Raw genomic sequence first — 12,458 nt, forward strand, 5'->3', positions numbered from 1 at the left:
CCAATGAGAGACTAGCTCTAGGTGTTGGGACAGGCACACGTCACTCTATTTTCCCATCAGGAAGAAGAATTAACCACAGGCTCAGCCTGCCGCCCGGAGCCAGAATAGGGCCTGAAGCAATCCTGCGCTTTTGCGGCCAGCTCCCAAGAAAGCGAGTTGAGAAATGGAGCTCAGGGGCACTGCAATTCACAGACCTGCACAGTTAGAAATGATAACTCTCGTCCACAAATATATTGAGGGAAGGCAACGAAGAGGATTTGAAAGCAAGGCAGAATTGCAGGAAACAGATTTCAGGAGGTAGATTCGAATCGCCTTTAAAGCACAGGAAAAGCGGCAAAACCTCGACAATGATGCCCTTGGCCAAAAAGGGCGTATGCGTTTTTTCCTGAATATATTCAGGAAAAAACGCATACGCCCTTTTTGGCCAACCAAGCAACCTGGAAAGGCAAATCAGCGCTACAAAGAAGTCTCGCTTCCCATCGGTCAAAAGGGCCATGCTGAATAAAGTGTCAAAACCAGAAATGCAGGACAGGCCATGGAGAAATGGGAGCCTTGCTACGCTGATGGGCGGGCTGTAAATGGCCAACAGCCACTCTGGAGAAGTGTACGGTGTGTCCTGAAACATCTAAAAAACTCAGCTTACAGAGCATAGGGCACTTCCACTCATGGGCGTATAAATTGTGAAAACTAAAAATCAGCAAGACACAGGCACCCCAAAGTTTAGGGCTGCTCTGTTGACAAGAACCTCCACTTCGTTACACCTGAAACATCCCAGGAAAGAGAAGAATGGATAAAGAAGTTGTGGTCCTTATGTACAATGGAATATCACTCAGCCATGAAATCAACGTCCTAAGGCTAGGAGCAGCATGATGAGTGGATTTAGGTACGACGATTCTAAGTGAAATAAGTCACACAGAAAAAGACACTTATCATAAGATATCACTTATAGAGGGAATGTAAAAACCGCTACCCTTGAACTGAATTACAAAACAGAACAGAGTCGCACGTTTAGAAAACACACTATGGCTGCTTAACGGGAAAGGTGAGGTGGGGTGATGCATAAAACAAGGGTTTCAAATTAGCTCAGATACCGTTCCATAAACCCAATATGTAATAGACAAGACCTACTCCTTGCTCAGTGAACTGGACTCAACACCCCCTATTCACCGCCCAAGAATATATCTGACTAGTAAGAATCTTAAAACCTATGTATTGCTATCTCTCTGTAAGTGAGTCAAGTGGGTGTAAAGCGGCATAAACACAGCAGTGCAAAGCAGCTAAACCCCATTATAAAAATCAATTACTTTTAAAAACCCGTGAAACAAAGACAGTGAAAGAGAAATTCTTACAAAATTCGTTCAGGGGCTGCGATGCCACCTGGATTGACCATATCTAGACCCACAGCTGACTGAGCCATAAGGGTGGACACTCTTGGGGCTGAGAGTTTTGGTGAGGTTGGGTGAGCTAACACAGACCCTTTAAAGTAGTACGGCGTGGTACCCATGCCATGGGTCCCAAATCTCCAGGTTCAAGGGCATCTTCCTACATCGAAAACATGCATGAGAAACCCAGAAGATGGTACACCGTGTGATCGGGAAAGGTTTCTAAAACGCACCTCATTTCTCATCTCCTTGTGCTCCGGTTCGCCATTCCAGCCGCTTTACTAGCAATCTCCCTCCTTGGAGAATCAGCACCTTTAACCTCCTGTTCCGTACAGGTTGCAATTTGTCCTGAGGATGAACGGGAAGAGGGGGAACCAATGAGAGACTAGCTCTAGGTTTTGGGACAGGCACACGTCACTCTATTTTCCCATCAGGAAGAAAAATTAACCACAGGCTCAGCCTGCCGCCCGGAGCCAGAATAGGGCCTGAAGCAATCCTGCGCTTTTGCGGCCAGCTCCCAAGAAAGCGAGTTGAGAAATGGAGCTCAGGGGCACTGCAATTCACAGACCTGCACAGTTAGAAATGATAACTCTCGTCCACAAATATATTGAGGGAAGGCAACGAAGAGAATTTGAAAGCAAGGCAGAATTGCAGGAAACAGATTTCAGGAGGTAGATTCGAATCGCCTTTAAAGCACAGGAAAAGCGGCAAAACCTCGACTATGATGCCCTTGGCCAAAAAGGGCGTATGCGTTTTTTCCTGAATATATTCAGGAAAAAACGCATACGCCCTTTTTGGCCAACCAAGCAACCTGCAAAGGCAAATCAGCGCTACAAAGAAGTCTCGCTTCCCATCGGTCAAAAGGGCCATGCTGAATAAAGTGTCAAAACCAGAAATGCAGGACAGGCCATGGAGAAATGGGAGCCTTGCTACGCTGATGGGCGGGCTGTAAATTGCCAACAGCCACTCTGGAGAAGTGTACGGTGTGTCCTGAAATATCGAAAAAACTCAGCTTAGAGAGCATAGGGCACTTCCACTCATGGGCGTATAAATTGGGAAAACGAAAAATCAGCAAGACACAGGCACCCCAAAGTTTAGGGCTGCTCTGTTGACAAGAACCTCCACTTCGTTACACCTGAAACATCCCAGGAAAGAGAAGAATGGATAAAGAAGTTGTGGTCCTTATGTACAATGGAATATCACTCAGCCATGAAATCAACGTCCTAAGGCTACGAGCAGCATGATGAGTGGATTTAGGTACGACGATTCTAAGTGAAATAAGTCACACAGAAAAAGACACCTATCATAAGATATCACTTATAGAGGGAATGTAAAAACCGCTACCCTTGAACTGAATTACAAAACAGAACAGAGTCACACGTTTAGAAAACACACTATGGCTGCTTAACGGGAAAGGTGAGGTGGGGTGATGCATAAAACAAGGGTTTCAAATTAGCTCAGATACCGTTCCATAAACCCAATATGTAATAGACAAGACCTACTCCTTGCTCAGTGAACTGGACTCAACACCCCCTATTCACCGCCCAAGAATATATCTGACTAGTAAGAATCTTAAAACCTATGTATTGCTATCTCTCTGTAAGTGAGTCAAGTGGGTGTAAAGCAGCATAAACACAGCAGTGCAAAGCAGCTAAACCCCATTATAAAAATCAATTACTTTTAAAAACCCGTGAAACAAAGACAGTGAAAGAGAAATTCTTACAAAATTCGTTCAGGGGCTGCGATGCCACCTGGATTGACCATATCTAGACCCACAGCTGACTGAGCCATAAGGGTGGACACTCTTGGGGCTGAGAGGTTTGGTGAGGTTGGGTGAGCTAACGCAGACCCTGTAAAATAATACAGCATGGTACCCATCCCATGGGTCCCAAATCTCCAGGTTCAAGGGCATCTTCCTACATCGAAAACATGCATGAGAAACCCAGAAGATGGTACACCGTGTGATCGGGAAAGGTTTCTAAAACGCACCTCATTTTTCATCTCCTTGTGCTCCGGTTCGCCATTCCAGCCGCTTTACTAGCAATCTCCCTCCTTGGAGAATCAGCACCTTTAACCTCCTGTTCCTTACAGGTTGCAATCTGTCCTGAGGATGAACGGGAAGAGGGGGAACCAATGAGAGACTAGCTCTAGGTGTTGGGACAGGCACACGTCACTCTATTTTCCCATCAGGAAGAAAAATTAACCACAGGCTCAGCCTGCCGCCCGGAGCCAGAATAGGGCCTGAAGCAATCCTGCGCTTTTGCGGCCAGCTCCCAAGAAAGCGAGTTGAGAAATGGAGCTCAGGGGCACTGCAATTCACAGACCTGCACAGTTAGAAATGATAACTCTCGTCCACAAATATATTGAGGGAAGGCAACGAAGAGGATTTGAAAGCAAGGCAGAATTGCAGGAAACCGATTTCAGGAGGTAGATTCGAATCGCCTTTAAAGCACAGGAAAAGCGGCAAAACCTCGACAATGATGCCCTTGGCCAAAAAGGGCGTATGCGTTTTTTCCTGAATATATTCAGGAAAAAACGCATACGCCCTTTTTGGCCAACCAAGCAACCTGGAAAGGCAAATCAGCGCTACAAAGAAGTCTCGCTTCCCATCGGTCAAAAGGGCCATGCTGAATAAAGTGTCAAAACCAGAAATGCAGGACAGGCCATGGAGAAATGGGAGCCTTGCTACGCTGATGGGCGGGCTGTAAATTGCCAACAGCCACTCTGGAGAAGTGTACGGTGTGTCCTGAAACATCTAAAAAACTCAGCTTAGAGAGCATAGGGCACTTCCACTCATGGGCGTATAAATTGGGAAAACTAAAAATCAGCAAGACACAGGCACCCCAAAGTTTAGGGCTGCTCTGTTGACAAGAACCTCCACTTCGTTACACCTGAAACATCCCAAGAAAGAGAAGAATGGATAAAGAAGTTGTGGTCCTTATGTACAATGGAATATCACTCAGCCATGAAATCAACGTCCTAAGGCTAGGAGCAGCATGATGAGTGGATTTAGGTATAACGATTCTAAGTGAAATAAGTCACACAGAAAAAGACACTTATCATAAGATATCACTTATAGAGGGAATGTAAAAACCGCTACCCTTGAACTGAATTACAAAACAGAACAGAGTCGCACGTTTAGAAAACACACTATGGCTGCTTAACGGGAAAGGTGAGGTGGGGTGATGCATAAAACAAGGGTTTCAAATTAGCTCAGATACCGTTCCATAAACCCAATATGTAATAGACAAGACCTACTCCTTGCTCAGTGAACTGGACTCAACACCCCCTAGTCACCGCCCAAGAATATATTTGACTAGTAAGAATCTTAAAACCTATGTATTGCTATCTCTCTGTAAGTGAGTCAAGTGGGTGTAAAGCGGCATAAACACAGCAGTGCAAAGCAGCTAAACCCCATTATAAAAATCAATTACTTTTAAAAACCCGTGAAACAAAGACAGTGAAAGAGAAATTCTTACAAAATTCGTTCAGGGGCTGCGATGCCACCTGGATTGACCATATCTAGACCCACAGCTGACTGAGCCATAAGGGTGGATACTCTTGGGGCTGAGAGGTTTGGTGAGGTTGGGTGAGCTAACGCAGACCCTTTAAAGTAGTACGGCGTGGTACCCATGCCATGGGTCCCAAATCTCCAGGTTCAAGGTCATCTTCCTACATCGAAAACATGCATGAGAAACCCAGAAGATGGTACACCGTGTGATAGGGAAAGGTTTCTAAAACGCACCTCATTTCTCATCTCCTTGGGCTCCGGTTCGCCATTCCAGCCACTTTACTAGCAATCTCCCTCCTTGGAGAATCAGCACCTTTAACCTCCTGTTCCTTACAGGTTGCAAACTGTCCTGAGGATGAACGGGAAGAGGGGGAACCGATGAGAGACTAGCTCTAGGTGTTGGGACAGGCACAGGTCACTCTATTTTCCCATCAGGAAGAAGAATTAACCACAGGCTCAGCCTGCCGCCCGGAGCCAGAATAGGGCCTGAAGCAATCCTGCGCTTTTGCGGCCAGCTCCCAAGAAAGCGAGTTGAGAAATGGAGCTCAGGGGCACTGCAATTCACAGACCTGCACAGTTAGAAATGATAACTCTCGTCCACAAATATATTGAGGGAAGGCAACGAAGAGGATTTGAAAGCAAGGCAGAATTGCAGGAAACAGATTTCAGGAGGTAGATTCGAATCGCCTTTAAAGCACAGGAAAAGCGGCAAAACCTCGACAATGATGCCCTTGGCCAAAAAGGGCGTATGCGTTTTTTCCTGAATATATTCAGGAAAAAACGCATACGCCCTTTTTGGCCAACCAAGCAACCTGGAAAGGCAAATCAGCGCTACAAAGAAGTCTCGCTTCCCATCGGTCAAAAGGGCCATGCTGAATAAAGTGTCAAAACCAGAAATGCAGGACAGGCCATGGAGAAATGGGAGCCTTGCTACGCTGATGGGCGGGCTGTAAATTGCCAACAGCCACTCTGGAGAAGTGTACGGTGTGTCCTGAAACATCTAAAAAACTCAGCTTAGAGAGCATAGGGCACTTCCACTCATGGGCGTATAAATTGGGAAAACTAAAAATCAGCAAGACACAGGCACCCCAAAGTTTAGGGCTGCTCTGTTGACAAGAACCTCCACTTCGTTACACCTTAAACATCCCAGGAAAGAGAAGAATGGATAAAGAAGTTGTGGTCCTTATGTACAATGGAATATCACTCAGCCATGAAATCAACGTCCTAAGGCTAGGAGCAGCATGATGAGTGGATTTAGGTACGACGATTCTAAGTGAAATAAGTCACACAGAAAAAGACACTTATCATAAGATATCACTTATAGAGGGAATGTAAAAACCGCTACCCTTGAACTGAATTACAAAACAGAACAGAGTCACACGTTTAGAAAACACACTATGGCTGCTTAACGGGAAAGGTGAGGTGGGGTGATGCATAAAACAAGGGTTTCAAATTAGCTCAGATACCGTTCCATAAACCCAATATGTAATAGACAAGACCTACTCCTTGCTCAGTGAACTGGACTCAACACCCCCTATTCACCGCCCAAGAATATATCTGACTAGTAAGAATCTTAAAACCTATGTATTGCTATCTCTCTGTAAGTGAGTCAAGTGGGTGTAAAGCGGCATAAACACAGCAGTGCAAAGCAGCTAAACCCCATTATAAAAATCAATTACTTTTAAAAACCCGTGAAACAAAGACAGTGAAAGAGAAATTCTTACAAAATTCGTTCAGGGGCTGCGATGCCACCTGGATTGACCATATCTAGACCCACAGCTGACTGAGCCATAAGGGTGGACACTCTTGGGGCTGAGAGGTTTGGTGAGGTTGGGTGAGCTAACGCAGACCCTGTAAAATAATACAGCGTGGTACCCATCCCATGGGTCCCAAATCTCCAGGTTCAAGGTCATCTTCCTACATCGAAAACATGCATGAGAAACCCAGAAGATGGTACACCGTGTGATAGGGAAAGGTTTCTAAAACGCACCTCATTTCTCATCTCCTTGGGCTCCGGTTCGCCATTCCAGCCACTTTACTAGCAATCTCCCTCCTTGGAGAATCAGCACCTTTAACCTCCTGTTCCTTACAGGTTGCAAACTGTCCTGAGGATGAACGGGAAGAGGGGGAACCGATGAGAGACTAGCTCTAGGTGTTGGGACAGGCACAGGTCACTCTATTTTCCCATCAGGAAGAAGAATTAACCACAGGCTCAGCCTGCCGCCCGGAGCCAGAATAGGGCCTGAAGCAATCCTGCGCTTTTGCGGCCAGCTCCCAAGAAAGCGAGTTGAGAAATGGAGCTCAGGGGCACTGCAATTCACAGACCTGCACAGTTAGAAATGATAACTCTCGTCCACAAATATATTGAGGGAAGGCAACGAAGAGGATTTGAAAGCAAGGCAGAATTGCAGGAAACAGATTTCAGGAGGTAGATTCGAATCGCCTTTAAAGCACAGGAAAAGCGGCAAAACCTCGACAATGATGCCCTTGGCCAAAAAGGGCGTATGCGTTTTTTCCTGAATATATTCAGGAAAAAACGCATACGCCCTTTTTGGCCAACCAAGCAACCTGGAAAGGCAAATCAGCGCTACAAAGAAGTCTCGCTTCCCATCGGTCAAAAGGGCCATGCTGAATAAAGTGTCAAAACCAGAAATGCAGGACAGGCCATGGAGAAATGGGAGCCTTGCTACGCTGATGGGCGGGCTGTAAATTGCCAACAGCCACTCTGGAGAAGTGTACGGTGTGTCCTGAAACATCTAAAAAACTCAGCTTAGAGAGCATAGGGCACTTCCACTCATGGGCGTATAAATTGGGAAAACTAAAAATCAGCAAGACACAGGCACCCCAAAGTTTAGGGCTGCTCTGTTGACAAGAACCTCCACTTCGTTACACCTTAAACATCCCAGGAAAGAGAAGAATGGATAAAGAAGTTGTGGTCCTTATGTACAATGGAATATCACTCAGCCATGAAATCAACGTCCTAAGGCTAGGAGCAGCATGATGAGTGGATTTAGGTACGACGATTCTAAGTGAAATAAGTCACACAGAAAAAGACACTTATCATAAGATATCACTTATAGAGGGAATGTAAAAACCGCTACCCTTGAACTGAATTACAAAACAGAACAGAGTCACACGTTTAGAAAACACACTATGGCTGCTTAACGGGAAAGGTGAGGTGGGGTGATGCATAAAACAAGGGTTTCAAATTAGCTCAGATACCGTTCCATAAACCCAATATGTAATAGACAAGACCTACTCCTTGCTCAGTGAACTGGACTCAACACCCCCTATTCACCGCCCAAGAATATATCTGACTAGTAAGAATCTTAAAACCTATGTATTGCTATCTCTCTGTAAGTGAGTCAAGTGGGTGTAAAGCGGCATAAACACAGCAGTGCAAAGCAGCTAAACCCCATTATAAAAATCAATTACTTTTAAAAACCCGTGAAACAAAGACAGTGAAAGAGAAATTCTTACAAAATTCGTTCAGGGGCTGCGATGCCACCTGGATTGACCATATCTAGACCCACAGCTGACTGAGCCATAAGGGTGGACACTCTTGGGGCTGAGAGGTTTGGTGAGGTTGGGTGAGCTAACGCAGACCCTGTAAAATAATACAGCGTGGTACCCATCCCATGGGTCCCAAATCTCCAGGTTCAAGGGCATCTTCCTACATCGAAAACATGCATGAGAAACCCAGAAGATGGTACACCGTGTGATAGGGAAAGGTTTCTAAAACGCACCTCATTTCTCATCTCCTTGGGCTCCGGTTCGCCATTCCAGCCACTTTACTAGCAATCTCCCTCCTTGGAGAATCAGCACCTTTAACCTCCTGTTCCTTACAGGTTGCAAACTGTCCTGAGGATGAACGGGAAGAGGGGGAACCGATGAGAGACTAGCTCTAGGTGTTGGGACAGGCACAGGTCACTCTATTTTCCCATCAGGAAGAAGAATTAACCACAGGCTCAGCCTGCCGCCCGGAGCCAGAATAGGGCCTGAAGCAATCCTGCGCTTTTGCGGCCAGCTCCCAAGAAAGCGAGTTGAGAAATGGAGCTCAGGGGCACTGCAATTCACAGACCTGCACAGTTAGAAATGATAACTCTCGTCCACAAATATATTGAGGGAAGGCAACGAAGAGGATTTGAAAGCAAGGCAGAATTGCAGGAAACAGATTTCAGGAGGTAGATTCGAATCGCCTTTAAAGCACAGGAAAAGCGGCAAAACCTCGACAATGATGCCCTTGGCCAAAAAGGGCGTATGCGTTTTTTCCTGAATATATTCAGGAAAAAACGCATACGCCCTTTTTGGCCAACCAAGCAACCTGGAAAGGCAAATCAGCGCTACAAAGAAGTCTCGCTTCCCATCGGTCAAAAGGGCCATGCTGAATAAAGTGTCAAAACCAGAAATGCAGGACAGGCCATGGAGAAATGGGAGCCTTGCTACGCTGATGGGCGGGCTGTAAATGGCCAACAGCCACTCTGGAGAAGTGTACGGTGTGTCCTGAAACATCTAAAAAACTCAGCTTACAGAGCATAGGGCACTTCCACTCATGGGCGTATAAATTGTGAAAACTAAAAATCAGCAAGACACAGGCACCCCAAAGTTTAGGGCTGCTCTGTTGACAAGAACCTCCACTTCGTTACACCTGAAACATCCCAGGAAAGAGAAGAATGGATAAAGAAGTTGTGGTCCTTATGTACAATGGAATATCACTCAGCCATGAAATCAACGTCCTAAGGCTAGGAGCAGCATGATGAGTGGATTTAGGTACGACGATTCTAAGTGAAATAAGTCACACAGAAAAAGACACTTATCATAAGATATCACTTATAGAGGGAATGTAAAAACCGCTACCCTTGAACTGAATTACAAAACAGAACAGAGTCGCACGTTTAGAAAACACACTATGGCTGCTTAACGGGAAAGGTGAGGTGGGGTGATGCATAAAACAAGGGTTTCAAATTAGCTCAGATACCGTTCCATAAACCCAATATGTAATAGACAAGACCTACTCCTTGCTCAGTGAACTGGACTCAACACCCCCTATTCACCGCCCAAGAATATATCTGACTAGTAAGAATCTTAAAACCTATGTATTGCTATCTCTCTGTAAGTGAGTCAAGTGGGTGTAAAGCGGCATAAACACAGCAGTGCAAAGCAGCTAAACCCCATTATAAAAATCAATTACTTTTAAAAACCCGTGAAACAAAGACAGTGAAAGAGAAATTCTTACAAAATTCGTTCAGGGGCTGCGATGCCACCTGGATTGACCATATCTAGACCCACAGCTGACTGAGCCATAAGGGTGGACACTCTTGGGGCTGAGAGTTTTGGTGAGGTTGGGTGAGCTAACACAGACCCTTTAAAGTAGTACGGCGTGGTACCCATGCCATGGGTCCCAAATCTCCAGGTTCAAGGGCATCTTCCTACATCGAAAACATGCATGAGAAACCCAGAAGATGGTACACCGTGTGATCGGGAAAGGTTTCTAAAACGCACCTCATTTCTCATCTCCTTGTGCTCCGGTTCGCCATTCCAGCCGCTTTACTAGCAATCTCCCTCCTTGGAGAATCAGCACCTTTAACCTCCTGTTCCGTACAGGTTGCAATTTGTCCTGAGGATGAACGGGAAGAGGGGGAACCAATGAGAGACTAGCTCTAGGTTTTGGGACAGGCACACGTCACTCTATTTTCCCATCAGGAAGAAAAATTAACCACAGGCTCAGCCTGCCGCCCGGAGCCAGAATAGGGCCTGAAGCAATCCTGCGCTTTTGCGGCCAGCTCCCAAGAAAGCGAGTTGAGAAATGGAGCTCAGGGGCACTGCAATTCACAGACCTGCACAGTTAGAAATGATAACTCTCGTCCACAAATATATTGAGGGAAGGCAACGAAGAGAATTTGAAAGCAAGGCAGAATTGCAGGAAACAGATTTCAGGAGGTAGATTCGAATCGCCTTTAAAGCACAGGAAAAGCGGCAAAACCTCGACTATGATGCCCTTGGCCAAAAAGGGCGTATGCGTTTTTTCCTGAATATATTCAGGAAAAAACGCATACGCCCTTTTTGGCCAACCAAGCAACCTGCAAAGGCAAATCAGCGCTACAAAGAAGTCTCGCTTCCCATCGGTCAAAAGGGCCATGCTGAATAAAGTGTCAAAACCAGAAATGCAGGACAGGCCATGGAGAAATGGGAGCCTTGCTACGCTGATGGGCGGGCTGTAAATTGCCAACAGCCACTCTGGAGAAGTGTACGGTGTGTCCTGAAATATCGAAAAAACTCAGCTTAGAGAGCATAGGGCACTTCCACTCATGGGCGTATAAATTGGGAAAACGAAAAATCAGCAAGACACAGGCACCCCAAAGTTTAGGGCTGCTCTGTTGACAAGAACCTCCACTTCGTTACACCTGAAACATCCCAGGAAAGAGAAGAATGGATAAAGAAGTTGTGGTCCTTATGTACAATGGAATATCACTCAGCCATGAAATCAACGTCCTAAGGCTACGAGCAGCATGATGAGTGGATTTAGGTACGACGATTCTAAGTGAAATAAGTCACACAGAAAAAGACACCTATCATAAGATATCACTTATAGAGGGAATGTAAAAACCGCTACCCTTGAACTGAATTACAAAACAGAACAGAGTCACACGTTTAGAAAACACACTATGGCTGCTTAACGGGAAAGGTGAGGTGGGGTGATGCATAAAACAAGGGTTTCAAATTAGCTCAGATACCGTTCCATAAACCCAATATGTAATAGACAAGACCTACTCCTTGCTCAGTGAACTGGACTCAACACCCCCTATTCACCGCCCAAGAATATATCTGACTAGTAAGAATCTTAAAACCTATGTATTGCTATCTCTCTGTAAGTGAGTCAAGTGGGTGTAAAGCAGCATAAACACAGCAGTGCAAAGCAGCTAAACCCCATTATAAAAATCAATTACTTTTAAAAACCCGTGAAACAAAGACAGTGAAAGAGAAATTCTTACAAAATTCGTTCAGGGGCTGCGATGCCACCTGGATTGACCATATCTAGACCCACAGCTGACTGAGCCATAAGGGTGGACACTCTTGGGGCTGAGAGGTTTGGTGAGGTTGGGTGAGCTAACGCAGACCCTGTAAAATAATACAGCATGGTACCCATCCCATGGGTCCCAAATCTCCAGGTTCAAGGGCATCTTCCTACATCGAAAACATGCATGAGAAACCCAGAAGATGGTACACCGTGTGATCGGGAAAGGTTTCTAAAACGCACCTCATTTTTCATCTCCTTGTGCTCCGGTTCGCCATTCCAGCCGCTTTACTAGCAATCTCCCTCCTTGGAGAATCAGCACCTTTAACCTCCTGTTCCTTACAGGTTGCAATCTGTCCTGAGGATGAACGGGAAGAGGGGGAACCAATGAGAGACTAGCTCTAGGTGTTGGGACAGGCACACGTCACTCTATTTTCCCATCAGGAAGAAAAATTAACCACAGGCTCAGCCTGCCGCCCGGAGCCAGAATAGGGCCTGAAGCAATCCTGCGCTTTTGCGGCCAGCTCCCAAGAAAGCGAGTTGAGAAATG

This window comes from Balaenoptera borealis, assembly GCF_965194805.1.
Source record: "Balaenoptera borealis genome assembly, chromosome: 10".
Lineage (NCBI taxonomy): Eukaryota > Metazoa > Chordata > Mammalia > Artiodactyla > Balaenopteridae > Balaenoptera > Balaenoptera borealis.